Genomic DNA, 16,675 nt, shown 5'->3' on the forward strand with positions numbered 1-16,675 from the left:
CTTGAGCATGCTGATCTAGCTGTCATATGGCTTTTATTATAGTGCTCTTGGATTTCTCACGGGTGTCATCAGCCAAGTTTGATGGGTGTATCCTTTGTCTTCTAATAGTCACCCCTTAAATCTGCTGCAGGTCCAAAGAGGTCAGAGAGCTTAGACGGCTCAAGGATGAAAGCATTATGGCAGCTCCCCGGGAATCTGGCGCAAACCTGCATAAACCTTTTCTTGTGGTACGACACCAGCTGCACATTGATGGAATGGATCCCCTTGCGGTTTAAAAGTACTCCTGGTGGGGGTGCGCAGATTGTCATGCGTGTGCAGTTGATGATGCCTTGCACCTGTGGGAAGCCAGCCAGAGACACAAACCTGAGTGGCCGCCAATACTGACTAACTTTATCAGAGGCGAAATTGATATAATTGCTGGCCCTGAAAAACAACCCATTGATGTGCAGCCAACTGGGAGATCCTGGAAATGTCTCCGGCAGCACTTTGAAATGACTTGGAAGCAAAAAATTGAGGGCGGTGGTCACTTTCACAGCCACTGGTGACGTGTGGCCACCAGGTCCAGCAGGGAGCAGGTCTTCTTCTAGGATGCTGCAGATGTCTGCCACCTCCTGACACATGTGCCATGTTTCACTCCACAAACAAAGAGCTGTAAATTGAATTGCCAGTGTTAGAGGATGGTCTGAATGTTCCTTACAGGGCTGGTGCAGGTCACCATCTCAAAGGCTGGAAAATGAAAGGCAATTAAGATGAGAAATTGGGCTCGTTAGCGCCCATTTGTTGGGCACTACAACTGCCCTTAGAGCTTTAAAATGGCATCCGTGGCATGCGCGCACACTTGTGAGGTGAATCCCGCCGGACGCCATATAGGTGCAGGCGTTAGTGCGCACGCAGTGAACGTCCACCGGAAGTATGCAGAGCAGGCAGATAATGACACCAGATTTGCCGTTTTGGAACTCCACGGTCCAACCAACGCTCTCTCTTAACCTCGCACAGCTGAACACGCATTCAGCAGCAGGAAGGAGTCCCCACCAGTGCTATTTAAAGGGATCATCAACTACTTACAGGTTATTTACTGGTTGATTTCTTTTGACTGTTGCTACGATTCTACAAGTGTTTAATGCTTTCTAGAGTTGTTTTAAATTGAAAAAGTCTACAGAGAGTGGTGTGGCAGGTGCTGAAGGAATGACTTCAAGGCTTCTGCACAAACCAGTCGCTCCCAGATATGGGTACTAGTAGGCATTCCCCATGGAATGCAGCATGACTTGGGGAATGAACAGAGGCCACGCAGAGCAGGACAATCTGCTGGAAGAGGGAGGAGGAGGAGGGGAAGAAGGGCCCTCAGCAGGAGACAAGATCCACCCAATGTGTTCGGGGAGCAATTCTCCTACCTGAACCTCAGCGAGAAACAATGTGTGAGACGTCTGCGCTTCAGTAAATACGTCCTCACTGAAACCTGCCACCTGCTGCAGCCACAACTGCAACCTCAGAGCAGGGCAAGGATCGCATTACCATTGGATGTGAAGGTGACTGTGGTGATGAACATTTATGTGTTTGGCTCCTTCCAGGCTGGAGCTGGAGATACTTGCAACATCTCACAGTTTTCCACCTATTGTTGCATAGGGGAGATCACTGAGGTTCTCTATTCAAAGAGAGCTGATTACATTTCATTCTCTCTTGCCAGAGACAAGCAGGCAGAGCGGGCACGTGGCTTCGCTAGTATTGCAGGCTTCCCCATGGTGCAGGGTGCCATTGATTGCACGTACATTGCTTTGTGGGCTCCACATGTCAACTCGGCCCCATACCAGAACCAAAAGGGATTCCACTCCCTCAGCGTTCAGCTGGTGTAGGACCACAGGCAGCGAATCATGCACGTTAATGCCCGGTAGCCTGGCAGCAGTCCTGAAGCCTTCATTCTGCAGCAGTCCGCTGTGCCAGCTGCATTTGAGCCCAAATGGCAAACCAAAGGGTGGCTACTGGGCGCCAAGGGCAATCCACTGATGACATCGTTGGTGACTCCGGTGTGTAACATGCTTACAACGAAAGCCATGCTGCCACATGAAATGTGCTGGAGCAGACCGCTAGCATGCTGAAATTACACTTCCGCTGCCTGGACCGTTCTGGAGGAGCCCTGCAGTACTCAGCAGAGCGGGTCTCAAGAATCATGGTGGCCTGCGGCATGCTGCACAACCTCATCATCATGAGGGCACAGCGCCTGCCACCAGCTATAAGCGAGCAGCTGAGGAGCAGGAGGAGGAGGAGGATGAGAAAGAAGAGGAAAAGGAGGAAGAGGAAGGGAGGAGGCACCTAGACAGTCACTTTCTGCCCAGGCTGTCCGTGAAGAACTCATCTGAGTGCGAGACCAGTAACCACAACCCCAATTCTCAATTCCACCAACAGTCCCACACTTTACCTTCCCTCTGTCACTGACCATCACAGCATCTGCTTGGCCACAATGCAAAAATAATAGCCACCACAAAATAAACATTCCAAACCAAATTTATGAATCAAATCATGCCATATTCCATACAAACGTGAACTAATCATCCTTGTACATTCCCTAATTGCCGGTCTTCTATGTGCCTTTTCCTGTCCTAGTGCTTCTACGAAGTTCTACCAGTTGCTGCAACATGACTGCTGAAAGGCTGCTGACTTTCAGTGGGGAAGACTCCAGTTGGCGTTGGAGGACAACCTCAAGCTGCTCTGGGCATAGAAGGCCCGGCTGCAGACTGTACCATCTCGGTATAGGCGGCAGCAGTCTGGGCTGGCTGGCTGACGGGCAACACCTAGGGCACTGGTGGAGTGGCAGGGGTGGGAGAATGCTTTCTTCCTGAGAGAGGACAGCAGGTTTGTGCTCCATGGAGCCACTGCCACTCCCCTGGGGTGGTGCCTCAGCATTCACAGCCATCTGTTGGAGGACAGCTTGCTCGACTGCTGTAACCCCCTGCAAGCCCCTTTGCACACAGTAATCCACAGCCACGATGGCAGCAGTCTCAGCTGACTGACCTTCGGCTGCAGCACTCAGACGTTGGGTGGCTGCTGCTTGTGCTGCAATGTAAGCTATGACATTGACCATCAGGTGCTGCGTCATGGTTGTGTCCACAAATGTGTGAACTGAGTTTGCCACCATCTTGGATGGTTTCAGCCCCTGGCCACTGCCTCAGCATTGGTCATTCCAATAAAGACTAGCACCATCTCCTCCATGGGTGTGAGGACATGCAGGCATACCTGTCCACCTCCAGTTGGCTCCTGCAGCCTCTGGTTGTGCACCACCTTGTCCAGCAAGAGAGAGGGGAGTGTATCAGTGAGTCTCGTGCAATCTGTTTGGTTGATGTGACTGTTGGTTGAATAGCTGGCAGCGTGTGCAAGGTGTGAGATGTGGGTGTGAGGATTGCGGCAGTGTTAAGTGTGTGAGGGTGAGATGAAGCTATAAATGTTAGGTATGCGGCCTGATTGATAGAGATTGTTGGTAGGTGAGTGATGGGGGTGTGGTGAATTGAGCAGTGTGTGAGGCTAGTGTTGCAGTTGCTAAGATATGGCATTTGAAGATGCATTCACTGACCTTGGCCACTTCTCACTCTTTCCCAGGGCAGATTCACTTTAACCACAGCTCCCAGCACCTGCTCCAGCCACAATGCCTCACCGCTTTAAGAGGTGCAGGTTAGCTTAAAGCAGTGCAGGCTAACTTTAAGTGGTGCTCACTCTATTGCCCCCTGCTGATGCGCCCAGCCAATGAACAGCGCAGTTAGCGCTGGTTGGACGCAGAGATCATTCAAATGAGCAGGCAGCACGAAGTTGGCTTGCAATCAACGGGCGTGGGTTAATCGCACTTCGCGATCCCTGCGCCCGTCTTCGGGGCTTTCCAATTTAACCCCCCAGGTGTCTGTGTAGCACCTCAACTACCTTAAAAGCAATTTCCAGCATTGCACATACCCAAGGCAATACCTCCACAGAAAGGCTGAACCCTTCCAGGTGCTGCTTTTCCAATAGGTCTAAGGGTGGTGTGAGGCCTCTGCAGCCTCTCCCAATGTTAGGTTCTTCCATTGTCTGAATCCTCTGGACCTTCCCAACCATTCCTTCCTAAACTTTCTCTAATATCACTATGGCTACAGCGACCAGTGCAAGGGCCTTGTTTCACTTCACAATCAACAGCTGTTAAGTTTGCTGCCTGTGTTAAAGGCTGGACTGAATGGGGAAAAAATGTGGTTGCTTAGCGCCTCCCATTAGCGCATCCAGGGTGCGCTAATGGGGCGCTAGGAAGGTAGCACCCAAGCGCAGCAATGTTAGCGCTGCTCGCGAAATTGACCAGACATTTTGTGGCGGCGCTAAACACTACCGCCACAATCTCCTCCACCCACAGATCTTGACATCAGTCGAGCATGCAACGCCCCGGTAGCGCCCTGGACCGGATATTGAGTTGTACCCCCTGCCTTTCCACCTGCCACTAGCAACAACAGGTAGACGGAACGTTTTGCAGTTGGGAAGGGGCTGGGGGAGCGCTATTTAAAGGCGGACGCTTCCTGCCTTTTCTTGTCGGTGAAGTTTTTGCACCACGCATTCTGAGAGAGAGAGAGGCTTCTGGAGAGATTCAATGCTGTGTGAAGGAGTTTTGGGTGCTGAGCAGCACTTTGTAGGTTCATTTTGATTTGACCTTCATTCCAGTGATTTAGAAGAGACTATGGGGGCTGCACTGAATCGGGGCGTCGTCCTGCACCTGCAGAATCGGAGGCAACAGAGACACAGAGAGAGAGTGGCAAACATGGCCTGAGGGAGGAGGGCCAACGGGTCTCTACACAGGAGACCTTACTCTCCCAGGGTATTCAGGGAGCAGTTCTCATACCTTCATTTGTCTGAGGAGCAGTACTTGTGCAGGCTGCGCTTCAGCATGTAGGTGGTCACCGATCTCCGCCACCTGCTGCAACCAGATCTGCAGCCTCAACTCAGGACCAGGATGACTCTGTCAGTGGCAGTGAAGGTGACATTGGCTCTGAATTTTTATGCCAGCGGCTCCTTTCAAGCAGCTACTGGGGACAATGCCAATATCTCCCAGTTAGCTGTCCATTGTTGTATCCGGGTGGTGACAAATGCCCTGTATAAAAGGAGACACCAGTACATCTCTTTCCCCATGACCCAGGACAAATAGCATGAATGCACATGTGTCTTTGCTAGGATAGCAGGCTTTTTCATGGTGCAGGGCGCCATTGACTGCATGCATGTGGCATTGCGGGCACCGCATGAAAATGCAGAGGTATTCCAAAACCGCAAGGGCTACCACTCCTTAAATGTACAGTTGGTCTGTGACCACACACAGCTCATATTCGCCATCAATTCCCGCTATCCTGGCAGCAGCCATGATGCTTTCATCCTGCACCAGACTGGTGTGCCACACGTTTTCAAGGCACTGCATCACCCAAGTGGATGGCTCGTCAGGGACAAGGGTTATCCACTCTGCACCTGGCTGATGACACCACTCCGTAACCCCAAAACCCCTGCCAAGCTGTGGTATAATGAGAGCCATATCGCCACGAGAAACATAACTGAGCAGACGATCGGCGTGCTGAAGCAATGGTTCTGCTGTCTGGACCACTCAGGAGGAGCCCTGCAGTACTCTCCTGAGCGAGTCTCGCTGTTCATAGTTGTGTGCTGCATGCTTCACAACCTGGCAATCCTGAGGACTCAGCCAATGCCACCAGGGATTGGTGCACCACCTGAGGAGGATGAGGAGGAGGAAGAGGAGGAGGAGGATGAGGAGGAGGGGGAGGAGGATGAGGAGGAGGATGAGGATGAGGATCAGAAGCAGCACCAATGTGGGAGGGAGGCGCACAATGTTGTCAGTGCAAGGGCCGTCCATGAACGGCTGATAAGAAGCCGCTTCTAGGCCCCTACTCAGAAGATGGCTTCTGGCATGAAGAACAACATCATGGAAAGCAACCTGCTGGCCAAAGCTGGAATGATTCCAAAGACCAAAAATGTAAATTTTGAATACAAAAACTTTTTTATTTAACAAACTGTGTGTGTGTCATTTATTTAGGACAAACAATTAGAACCAACACAACAAATCATGAACTAACAGAACTCACTCTCACAAGATGGAGAAAAACAGCAAAACAGTAAACAAATGTAATCACACGAACCTCGACCTTTACCATAAACATTCTCACCATTTCTTTAGGCCTCCTACTGTTTGCCCTTCGAGGGTGATCTCCATCCCCTGTGCACCTCCCCCCTTCCCACCCTACTGATCCTCCGTAATGGGGCCCCAGTGGCTGCAGCAAGGCTGGTGGAAAACTGCTGAATGTCAGTTCCAGAGACTGCAGATGCCCTTGAAGGATGCCCTCAACCAGCCCTGGGCCTGGAGGGCCCGGCTGCAGACAACACCAACTCTGCATGGACGGCAACAGTCTGGGTTGGCTGTGTTGCAGGCCATGGCAAGTGCAATGGGGACGTGGCAGTGGTGGGAGCAGGAATGCTGTCATCCTGAGAGAGGACAGCACCTTCCTGCTCGACTGCCACACTGGCACTCCCACTGGGCAGTACTTCAGCATCCAGAGCAATTTGCTCGAGCACAGATTGCTGGCCTGCTGCGGCACCACTAGAGCCCTGGGGCAATGTGGCCGACCCAGCGAGGATGGCAGCAGTCAGTGCTTGTGTGACATCAATCTGAGACTGCATGAGGGCAGTCTGAGACTGGATGGCATCAGCCAATGATTGAATTGCAGCACTAAGCCATTGCGTTGTGTCGGCCTGTGCTGCAGTGGACAGCTCCACACTCCTAGCCAGTCCACCCATGCTTTCGGGCACCCTTGCCATTGCACCCATGAGCTCAGTGTGCATGCTCAAGGCCTGGCTATTCATGGCCGCTATGGCGCGGTCCTCATCTGAGTCCTGTGCAGCAGGACTCGCTTGCCTCCTCAACCTCCGGGGAGCTGGCCCCCGAGCTTCCCTACCCCCATGGTGTTGCTGCAGCCTGCTTGGTCCAGGAGCTTTACCCTCATCAGACCCTATGCCCCTGCTCCTCTGCAGGGAAGGCGTGGTTCCAGTTTCGGAATGGGCTCCCTCGCGAGGCGCAGATGGTGAGGCTCCGGCTTCCTCTTCCTCCTCGCCTGGGGCGTTGCTGCCACTGGTAGTTTGAGAGACAGGCTGGTCAGCTGGTGGTTCACTTTCTGAAAGTAGGGAGGTACAAGAGTGGCTTTAGCTCCACCTCTCCAGCGGCCATGGCACCTATGACCTGGCTGGCAATGATCCTGTGCACGTGCACCTCCAAATTGATGAGGGTGTGTAGGTCAGCCGGTCCTCCTCCCATGCATTGCTGCTGCCACCAGTTATGAGAGAGCTTGGCCTGCAAGAAAAAGGATGGCGTCTGAGTGAATATGCAGCCATGTGCTTACCTGATGTGCCTCCCATAGTTGAATAGCCCTTAATGTATGCAGCAGTTTGCATCCCTGATGTGGCTCCCATAGTTGAATAGCCCTTAATGTATGCAGCCATGTGATTGCCTGATGTGCCCGCACATAGTTGAATAGCCCTTAATGTATGCAGCCATGTGCTTGCCTGATGTGCCTCCTATAGTTGAATAGCCCTTAATGTATGCAAGGTTTGGAATGTGCGTGTGTGTTTTATGAGATGGCCATAGGTCTTGGATGAGTGCTGGGAATTTGAGGTTTTTAAACCCTCTGGGCACGGAGTGAAGTTGAGATGGAGGGATGTAGAGGTATTGAAAAGCAGCCACTCACCCGAGTTAGGTCGTTGAACTTCTTACGACTTTGGGTGTGGGTCCTCGGCACCAGGTTCCTCGAGGAGACGTGCTGAGCCACCTCCTTCCAGACTCTTCTGTATTCACTTGGCAATGGCCTCCTGCCACTCTGTGGGTAGAGCAGTGCCCATCGCCGCTCCACAGCGCCAACCAGAGCCAACAAGGCCTGGTTGCTGAAGCGCTGAGCTCGTTCCCTGGGCCTATCCATTAGTGGTTCCAGCACAATTGCTTTAGAGGTCTCTCCAGGCCAAGATTCAAGGCTGCAATGAGCAGAGTGTGGCTGGCCAGCAACATGGACCCTTGCCTTTAAGAACTGGCCGGCGCCAGTCTGTCTGTGTTCCATTGCTAACTGACATCACCTGAGCTTCGCCAGCGCTCTGAGGTAGCGCCTCACTTCTCGACGTTAGCACCTTAAGAGAGGTGTGTAGCGTCTGATTTATCTCTCAAATCACCTCCAGGGCCAATTTTGCAGTCGGAAGCGATAATTAGCGACGAGCGCTAAACTTTGCGCCCGGCCGATAATAGCGCCCCAAACGGGGTGATACCAAATTTCTCCCCCAATGTTCCATACATAACTGGTACAGTTCACCAACTCTAATTATGGACTATGAGCGACACTGTCAGCATTAGCACAGATCAATGACACAAATAAAATCATAGCTACAGTTTCTTTTTATTGGTTATTTTAACACTCAGTCTCTGATAGTACAGCAAATTAACATTTGTAAGATTTAATGATCTCTCAGAGTTCTTGGACAAGACACCAATAGGCAGCAGCCAGCATATTTGAGCAATAGGTCAAGAATTATTAAGCTTACAATGTAATATACTTAACAATAGGCGATAGTTTTGACGAGTAGTTCACAGCCCTTGGTCTCGGGAACCTCTCGGACATAGATGACGTCATCTTAAGTCTGTTCCTTTGATCTCGCAGTAAGTCTGTGTGAAGTTTTTTTTCAAGTATCAAGGTTTTAACCCATTTCTTATCATAAGTTGGTTTGGCCAGTGTCCATATATGGTCTTTAACAAAATCACCTTCTTTAATTGGTTCTAATGGTCAAAATACCACTGTCACTCAGACTAAGGCTAGCATCTTGGCCACTCCCTTTTACAGTACTTTTCCACAACCCTATCCTGCTGTCTTGTTATCTTGTTTGTCGTGTTTCACCCCATTGGAATTCACTTTATCTCTTTCATTTCTGCCTCTCCTGGTACAAGCGGTACAAGGCCTCTCTCTACCAAGGGCCCATATCAGCACTGTCTCCCTAGGCTTGACGGTATCCAGACTGTCTTACTTCAATCTACCAGATAAATACCTTAACTCCCATGATCTCTCTCAGTTTATGTCCTTATACTAATTATCGTTTGCAATCAGTTTTGTTAAGCGAACTCTAATTTCTACTTAGTGTTAGGATATGTCATTTAACAATTTAACCTTCACTCGCAGCCTGTGGCTGTTTGTTATCAAAGCTTAGTCAAAACTACTTTAGACTGTCTTTGCAGCTACATTTTGAACGAGCTTTAGCATTTTAGTTACCCAGGAATAATTATGGATAATATTAGTTGGTCAATGGCTACACTTGAATTTATACATTTATGATTCTCGCCTACTAAATATCTCTAAATATCAGCCTTTCGTACACATTTCTCATTGGAAAATCTGTATCAGCAGCTACAAAGCTTGATTATTAACCGGGTGGTTCATTGCAGAGAGAAAGAGAGATAATAATCTTATTCAGGCTAATGGCCATCACGCATAGCGGGCAAATCGGTGGAGACTGTACTCACAAATATTTATGTGTTTACAAAGTAAAGGCTGCTTGGAATGAAAGTACTAACAGTCTATATTAAACAAGTTAAGTCAGATGAGTATCCTGCCAAACTTGTCCATAGATCAGCGAGCATCAGTGCATCTTTCAAATACTGGGTTAGAGTTTTCGCTAATTTGTGTTAGTTTTATCCGTACAATCCGGGTGAAATCGGCCGAACCAGCACAAAAGATCACGGAAACTCGGACATGATTTATGTGAAGTGTAACTCGAGTTTTCCATGATCTTTAACGCTGGTTTAAAAATCATTCCACCGAAGCCGGCCCCACCTCCAAAACTGGCCACGCCCCCAGATCGGAATCCTGAGGATGGCGAGTTTCCGCTGATTGCTTCTGTTTGTGGCTGTTTGAGGAGGGTTTTCAAATTGAGCTTGTTTTCTTAGGCACCCAGGCACTAGTGGGCATGATTTAAAAGTACAGGAAACTCTTTGGCATCCGGCACCGACGGGACCGGGATGGTGCCGGTTCATTAAAAATTCTGGATGACGGAGAGGGTTATCTACCGAAGCTATTTTTAACAAACAAAAATTTAAAAAATCAAGAAATGTGCAGTATACAGTAATTGGGTACTCACATGTTGTGTTAAATGGACAGTGGAAGATGCTTGATTAAGTACAGTACTGCCAGTTGAGGGTAATCCATAACTCTTAAATTACTTAACAGTAAAACAAAACTTATACAGTAAACAGAAAAATGGCAGATCGGAAGAGACTACCGGCAGCGCGGGAGAGTCAGACTCCTGTTATTGAGGTGTTCAGACTTCCGACAGCGCGAAGAAGCCGAGTAGTGGCAGTTTGGAAAACTACCCCCACTGACTAACTCGGTCACCGCAGGAGACTTGGACTCGGACTCGGTAACATTAGCGGTTATTGAGGTGTTGTTTTTGGAGTATGAATTTTGCCGGTTAATAGAGAATTCTGGATATTTAGGTGCTGTTTAAATGAGTTTCCTTTATTACAAATAAAATATTTTAATTTACTTACAAACTGACAACAATGAAACTAATAAATGGTTCAGTACAACTTTTTAAAGTCATTTTCAGTCATTTTACATCAGGTTTCTCACCGGTGAAATGCTGGACACTTCTATTAAAAATGCTTATTTTTTTGTGGTAAATCCACTTTCAGCTGTATTAATAAAACTGCACCAAGTCATCACTCTTAAATACATCAATGAATATTTTTAAATTGAAAGAAAAGGAACTGATTACATTTTATTACACTGATCGATTGGACTGGTTCATTGAAGGTTTTATGTTTGTGATTATGCAAATACATTCTAGCGGAAACTTCAACTGTAACCTATCTAGTGCAATTTCAAACATAATTTGCGCCTAAGTTATCGATTGCGCCCGAAGCAGAAACTCTACCCCGCTGTGTGTAGTTTCAGCTGGGAAAGTCAGCGTTGACCTAGATAGAAAGGCGTAATTCACAAAGAGCACTTAGATATTCTTCATTGTCACGATCAAAATCCAAGGCCTTTTCAAAGCACTCAATAGCTTCACACTTCTCCCTGCCCAGCTGGTGTAGTAACCCAAATACACCAAAGGCCTTGCTGTCTCTGGGATTCCTGTCAATTTGTTTTGTTGAAATGTTTCTCAAGCTTTCGCGACACAATTCCTAACCTTTTGAACCATGTTGGATTTTAAGTCCTTCCAGAAAATGTGTGATGGCCTTTGATTCAGATCTTTTGTGACACAATTCAAATAACCCAGCCTGCAAATATACTGCCTGCTTATTATCAGGGCGATTATCCTCTAATTGCAGTAGATTGCTGTAGATCTCCTCTGCTTTGAGATATTCTCCATTTAATGAACAGATTCCTGCAAAATCCAGTTGTGCAAAAACAAATGATGGCTTCTGTTCAAATGCCTTTTCAAAATAGTACTTGCATAGTTTGATCAACTCGGCTCTCTGTTGAAAAGCAGGATTGCGAAGGTTTTTGCTGCCTGGATTGTTGATCAGTTGAAATAGTTTGTTTCTGTAACACAGACCTATTTGGTGGTGTAAGAAGGTAGAGTTTGGGCTAATTTCTAATGCTTTCTTCAACAGCTCCACAGCTTTTTCCACATCTCCTCTTCTCAAAAATTTTGCTGCATAACGAGTTACATATGGAATGTCAGGGGACTTCTGCAATGCTTGTTCAACTAATGTGAGAGCTTCCTCCTTTTGATTGAACTCTTGTAGTTTTAGAGCTAACATCACCATGGCAACAGAGTCATCTGGATCAAGCTCCAGCACACGTCGCAACTGCTTCATTGATTGACTGGGTTCACGGCTCTCTGGGGCACAAGAATATCCTTCCAGACTGTAATGTATATACGTTTAAGGGGGGAACTATCTTTTACAGCTCATGTATACTGCAGTACCGGCAGTGACCACACCTGTATATAGCACTGAGTAGTAATCTGTACAGATCAGTTCCAGTGTGAGCCACGTTGAGTAAACACCTGTTGTACCGTTCTCCTGCAGTCTGTGTCTTATTATACACGGACACAACATTGGCGACAAGGCAAGTTCGAACCTACCTGCAACTCTGCATCACCTCCCGGGGATTCGTTCCTGGAGATCAGTGGATTGGAGGTCAAGGCCAGAGACTCGGGCGTCGACCATGGGCAACCGCCCAGTCATCCAGCAGAGACTCGAGAATTGTGGGGGAGGCTATCGAGAGCCAGGCTTGGCTTTCCAGTCGAGGTGGTCCAGCGAAACGGGCTGGCAACAGGCAGTGCACAGACCCTTCCCGGACAGCGGCGGGCTAGAGCCTGACCGAGCGGCATAGCAAAGGGCCGAGCAGCATCGACGGGGGAGAGAGAGAGAGGGCAGAGCGCACAGGGCGCAGCCGGTGTTCAGGAGCCGAGCAGCATTGAAGAGAGGGAGAGAGGGAGAGGGAGCGCCGCCATTGCCACGAGAACCGCCAGGAGCGGCGTTGGCAGCAGCGGGGGAGGAAGGAAAGCGCGGGACATGCTATTTTAAGCCATTGGGAGACGCCATTTTAAGCCACACCCAAAATGCTGAAGAGTGGCAGTATCACCGCATTTGACAATGAAGTCGAAGATTGGAATACATATGTCGAACGAATAGAGGTATACTGCAAGGCAAATGAGGTGTCAGATGACAAGAAAGCGTCGGTATTGTTAAATTTAATGGGGGCAAAAACGTATGGTTTATTACGAAATCTAGTAACCCCAACGAAGCCAATGGAAAAAAGTTTTGAAGACATAGTAACGATACTACAGGAACATTTAAACCCCACACCACTGCTGATAGCAGAATGATTCAAGTTTCACAAACGGAACCAGCATAAGGATGAAAGCAATGCTGATTATTTAACAGAACTGTGCAAACTATCGAAACACTGCCAGTTTGGAGCGGGACTGGCAGATACCTTAAGGGACAAGTTTGTGTGTGGGCTTCAAAGTGAAGGAACCCAGAAACGGCTTTTATCTGATAAGGACCTTACGCTGGAAAAGGCTTTCAGCATTGTGGTATCATAGGAAGCAGCAGCACAGAGCGCTGCAGAGATACAACAGAGACGGCAAGAATATGGCACAAACGAAATGTCATATGGAACAGAGAAGAGCTATCGCTGCGGCAGAACAACACACGACCAGAATGATTGCTGGTTCAAAGACAAAGTGTGCAGACAGTGTGGAAAAGTAGGACACATAGCACGAGTCTGCAGGTCGGGAAAGAAAACCAGCAATAAGAAACCTACCAAAGGAAAGTACAAGAAGGTACATAATATGACGGAGAATAGTTCAGACGAACAAAAGAGTGATAACGACTCCGAAAGCAGGGAACTGAGTTGTCTGAAACTACATAATGTGATCACAACGGAGGATCACCGAACCATTTGGGTCACTCTCAAATAGCAGGAGTCCAGGTAAAGATGGAATTGGACACAGGATCAGCCCTAATAGTCATAAACCGACGGGACTATGAGCGGCTATTCTCACACATACCCTTGAGAGACACAAAAATTATTTTGAAGATGTACACGGGGCAAAAAGTCTACCCCAAAGGAAAAATAAGGGTGACCGTTATATATAACGGTAAGGAAACACCAAAACTAGACCTGTATGCATTGCAAGATGGAGGACCACCATTACTGGGACGTGAATGGATCTGGAAAATACAACAGGATTGGCATTCCATACAGGCGCTGACTGTGGCTGACAAAAAGGATGACGACGTCACACCTGGCCGACTGTCAAAGATCCTAACTGACGCGAAAGAAGTGTTCCAGCAAGGACTTGGAACACTAAAAGGCATGACAGCGACAATTAAAATTGAAGAAAATGCAAGCCCAAAATTTTTTAAGGCCAGACCTTATGCAAACCGCCCAGCCGTCGAAGCAGAGCTGGAGAGTCTGGAACATTCAGGTATACTGTCCAAGGTAGACTGGAGCGAGTGGGCTACACCCATCGTCCTTGTGAAGAAAAAGTCGTTGAGCAGCACGCCTGGGGTACCAAGGAAGGTTCGCATCTGTGGGGACTTTAAGGTAACAGTGAACCCGATCCTTCACACTGTACAATATCCACTTCCGCGGATTGAAGATATTTTCGCCTCGCTATCTGGAGGGAAACACTTCACTAAGATTGATCTGGCCCAGGCGTATCTGCAAATGGAGGTAGAAGAAGCATCAAAAAAATACCTCACAATCAACACCCATAAAGGTCTCTACCAATACAACCGGCTGGTATTCGGGGTAGCATCAGCTCCGGCTATTTGGCAGAGGGCAATGGAACAAGTCCTGCAAGGGATCCCAGGGACCTAGTGATATTTGGATGACATCCTGGTCACGGGCTAAAATGACAGTGATCACCTTGACAACCTGGAGCAGGTGCTCACTAGATTGCAGGAATATGGGCTCCAAGCTAACCGCCCCAAATGCGAGTTTTTTTTAGAAAACTGATCTAATATTGTGGCCATGTTATCGATAAAGAGGGGTTACATAAGTCCCCAGAGAAGATTGAGGCAGTAGTCAAGGCTCCAGCACCGGAAAATGTGTCACAACTGAGGTCGTTCCTCAGCCTGATAATCTACGACCATAAGTTCTTGCCAAATTTGTCTACAATACTACACCCACTGAACACCCTACTGCAAACTGGGGTGCCATGAAAGTGGAGTGACGAATGTAGACGAGCTTTCCAGAAGAGCAAAACACTAATCACATTGAAAGAGGTATTGGCCCATTACAACCCAGCATTACCAATTCGGTTGGCATGTGATGCGTCACCCTACGACATTGGAGCGGTGCTGTCGCACAAATTCTCGGACGGCTCAGAGAGGCCAATAGCCGTTGCGTCACGATCACTAACCTCAGCCGAGCGTAACTACGCCCAGATTGACAGGGAGGCCCTCAGCCTAGTGTGGGGAGTGAAAAAGTTCATTCACTATCTGCACGGGCAGAAATTTACCTTGCTGACTGATCACCAGCCTCTTGTTTCCATTTTTAATCCGAAGAAGGGCGTTCCGGTGATGACTGCGCAATGACTACAAAGATGGTCACATTTTCTAGGGGCGCACCACTATGAGATTGACTATAAGGGCACGAAACAGCATGGAAATGCTGATGGGCTATCACGCCTGCCACTGCCTACTGCAGAGGAAGCACCAGCAGTGGATCCTGTCGAAATATTCCATTCGACTATAGTTGAATACCTACCAGTAACTAACGCTTGTATTGAAAAGGAAACCCGAAATGACCCGACACTGTCTCGGGTATATGATTTGACGGTGAAGGGATGGCCAGCACATGGCGACTCACTGTTGCCAGCATTCTCAACAAGGAGAGAACAGCTGTCAGTGTGCCGGGGGGCCTTGATGTGTGGATCCCGAGTGGTAATTGCACCCAAGTTAAGGGATAGACTGCTCAATGAGCTTCATGAGTGTCATCTGGGAGGGGTAAAAATGAAAAGCCTAGCCAGGGCTTATGTGTGGTGACCGGGAATCGATAAACAAATTGAGGACCTGACCAAGAGCTGCTCAGGATGCCAGAAAGTCCAAAATGCACCACCACAGGCCCCTCTACACCCATGGGAGTGGCCCTCATCTCCATGGCAATGGGTGCATATTGATTTTGCTGGTCCATTCATGGACTCAATGTTTTTAATAGCCGTGGATGCGCACTCGAAATGGCCTGAGGTCATCAAAATGTCCTCCACCACCACGGAGAAAACTATTGCAGTCCTACGGACCATTTTTGCCAGGAATGGCTTGCCAGAACAGATTGGCCCCGACAACGGACCACAGTTTGTGTCCGAAGAGTTCCGGAGGTTCTTGAAAAAGAATGGGGTAAGGCATTACACATCCGCCCCGTATCATCCAGCCACAAATGGATTGGCTGAGAGGTTTGTTCAGACCTTTAAGAAGGCAATAAAGGCTATGTACAATGACAACATTCCGCTGCAGCACAAGGTGGACAATTTCCTGTTTGCCTACCAGAATGCGACACATGCAGTCACCAACCAGGTCCCAGCCATGATGTTCTTTAACCGAAGGTTAAGATCTCACCTGGATTTGCTCAGACCAAACGTACAAAGAGATGTTGAGAGTAAGCAATTCCAGCACATCCATGAGAAGCCAACAAGGAGCTTCAATGTAGGGCAACCAGTCTTGGCCCGCGACTACTGAACAGAAAAATTGTAGCCAGGAACGATATGCACATGGCAGGGCCCACTAATGTACACAGTGGACGTTGGGGAGAGCATCGTGAGACTCCATGCTGACCAGATCCTAGAGTCACAGGAACAAGTCAACCCCATGCCTCGCCCATATGTACCTGGTGATGAACCCAACGTACAGGTCGCATCTACCCCAGAAACAGTAGCATCGGAAGCTGATGAACCAACCAATGACAGGGGACCAGAATCGCCTCCGCACCAAGAGCAAGACACTCGGGAAAGGCGCTATCCAGAAATGACCAGGAAGCCTCCCCAAAGACTGAATATATAAATAGACTATTTTCAGCTAATGTTGCATGTTAAAAGTGTTGTTACCGCTGAGTTGGAGCCTGAACTGACCAAGTGATATACAAGGTCGACGTATACCCAACCTCAGCTTAATAGAGTAATAAGGCTCAGACGACTGTGG

General features: G+C 48.5%; 1 pseudogene; it reads right to left on the minus strand.

The window, feature by feature from the left end:
- Window positions 1–10,935: 10,935 nt before the first annotated feature.
- Window positions 10,936–11,905, minus strand: LOC147081789 (interferon-induced protein with tetratricopeptide repeats 5 pseudogene; annotated as a pseudogene).
- Window positions 11,906–16,675: the final 4,770 nt, after the last annotated feature.

The sequence above is a fragment of the Somniosus microcephalus genome, unplaced genomic scaffold (genome assembly GCF_052327205.1).
Source record: "Somniosus microcephalus isolate GS21.2 unplaced genomic scaffold, FLI_Smic_1.0 scaffold373, whole genome shotgun sequence".
NCBI lineage: Eukaryota > Metazoa > Chordata > Chondrichthyes > Squaliformes > Somniosidae > Somniosus > Somniosus microcephalus.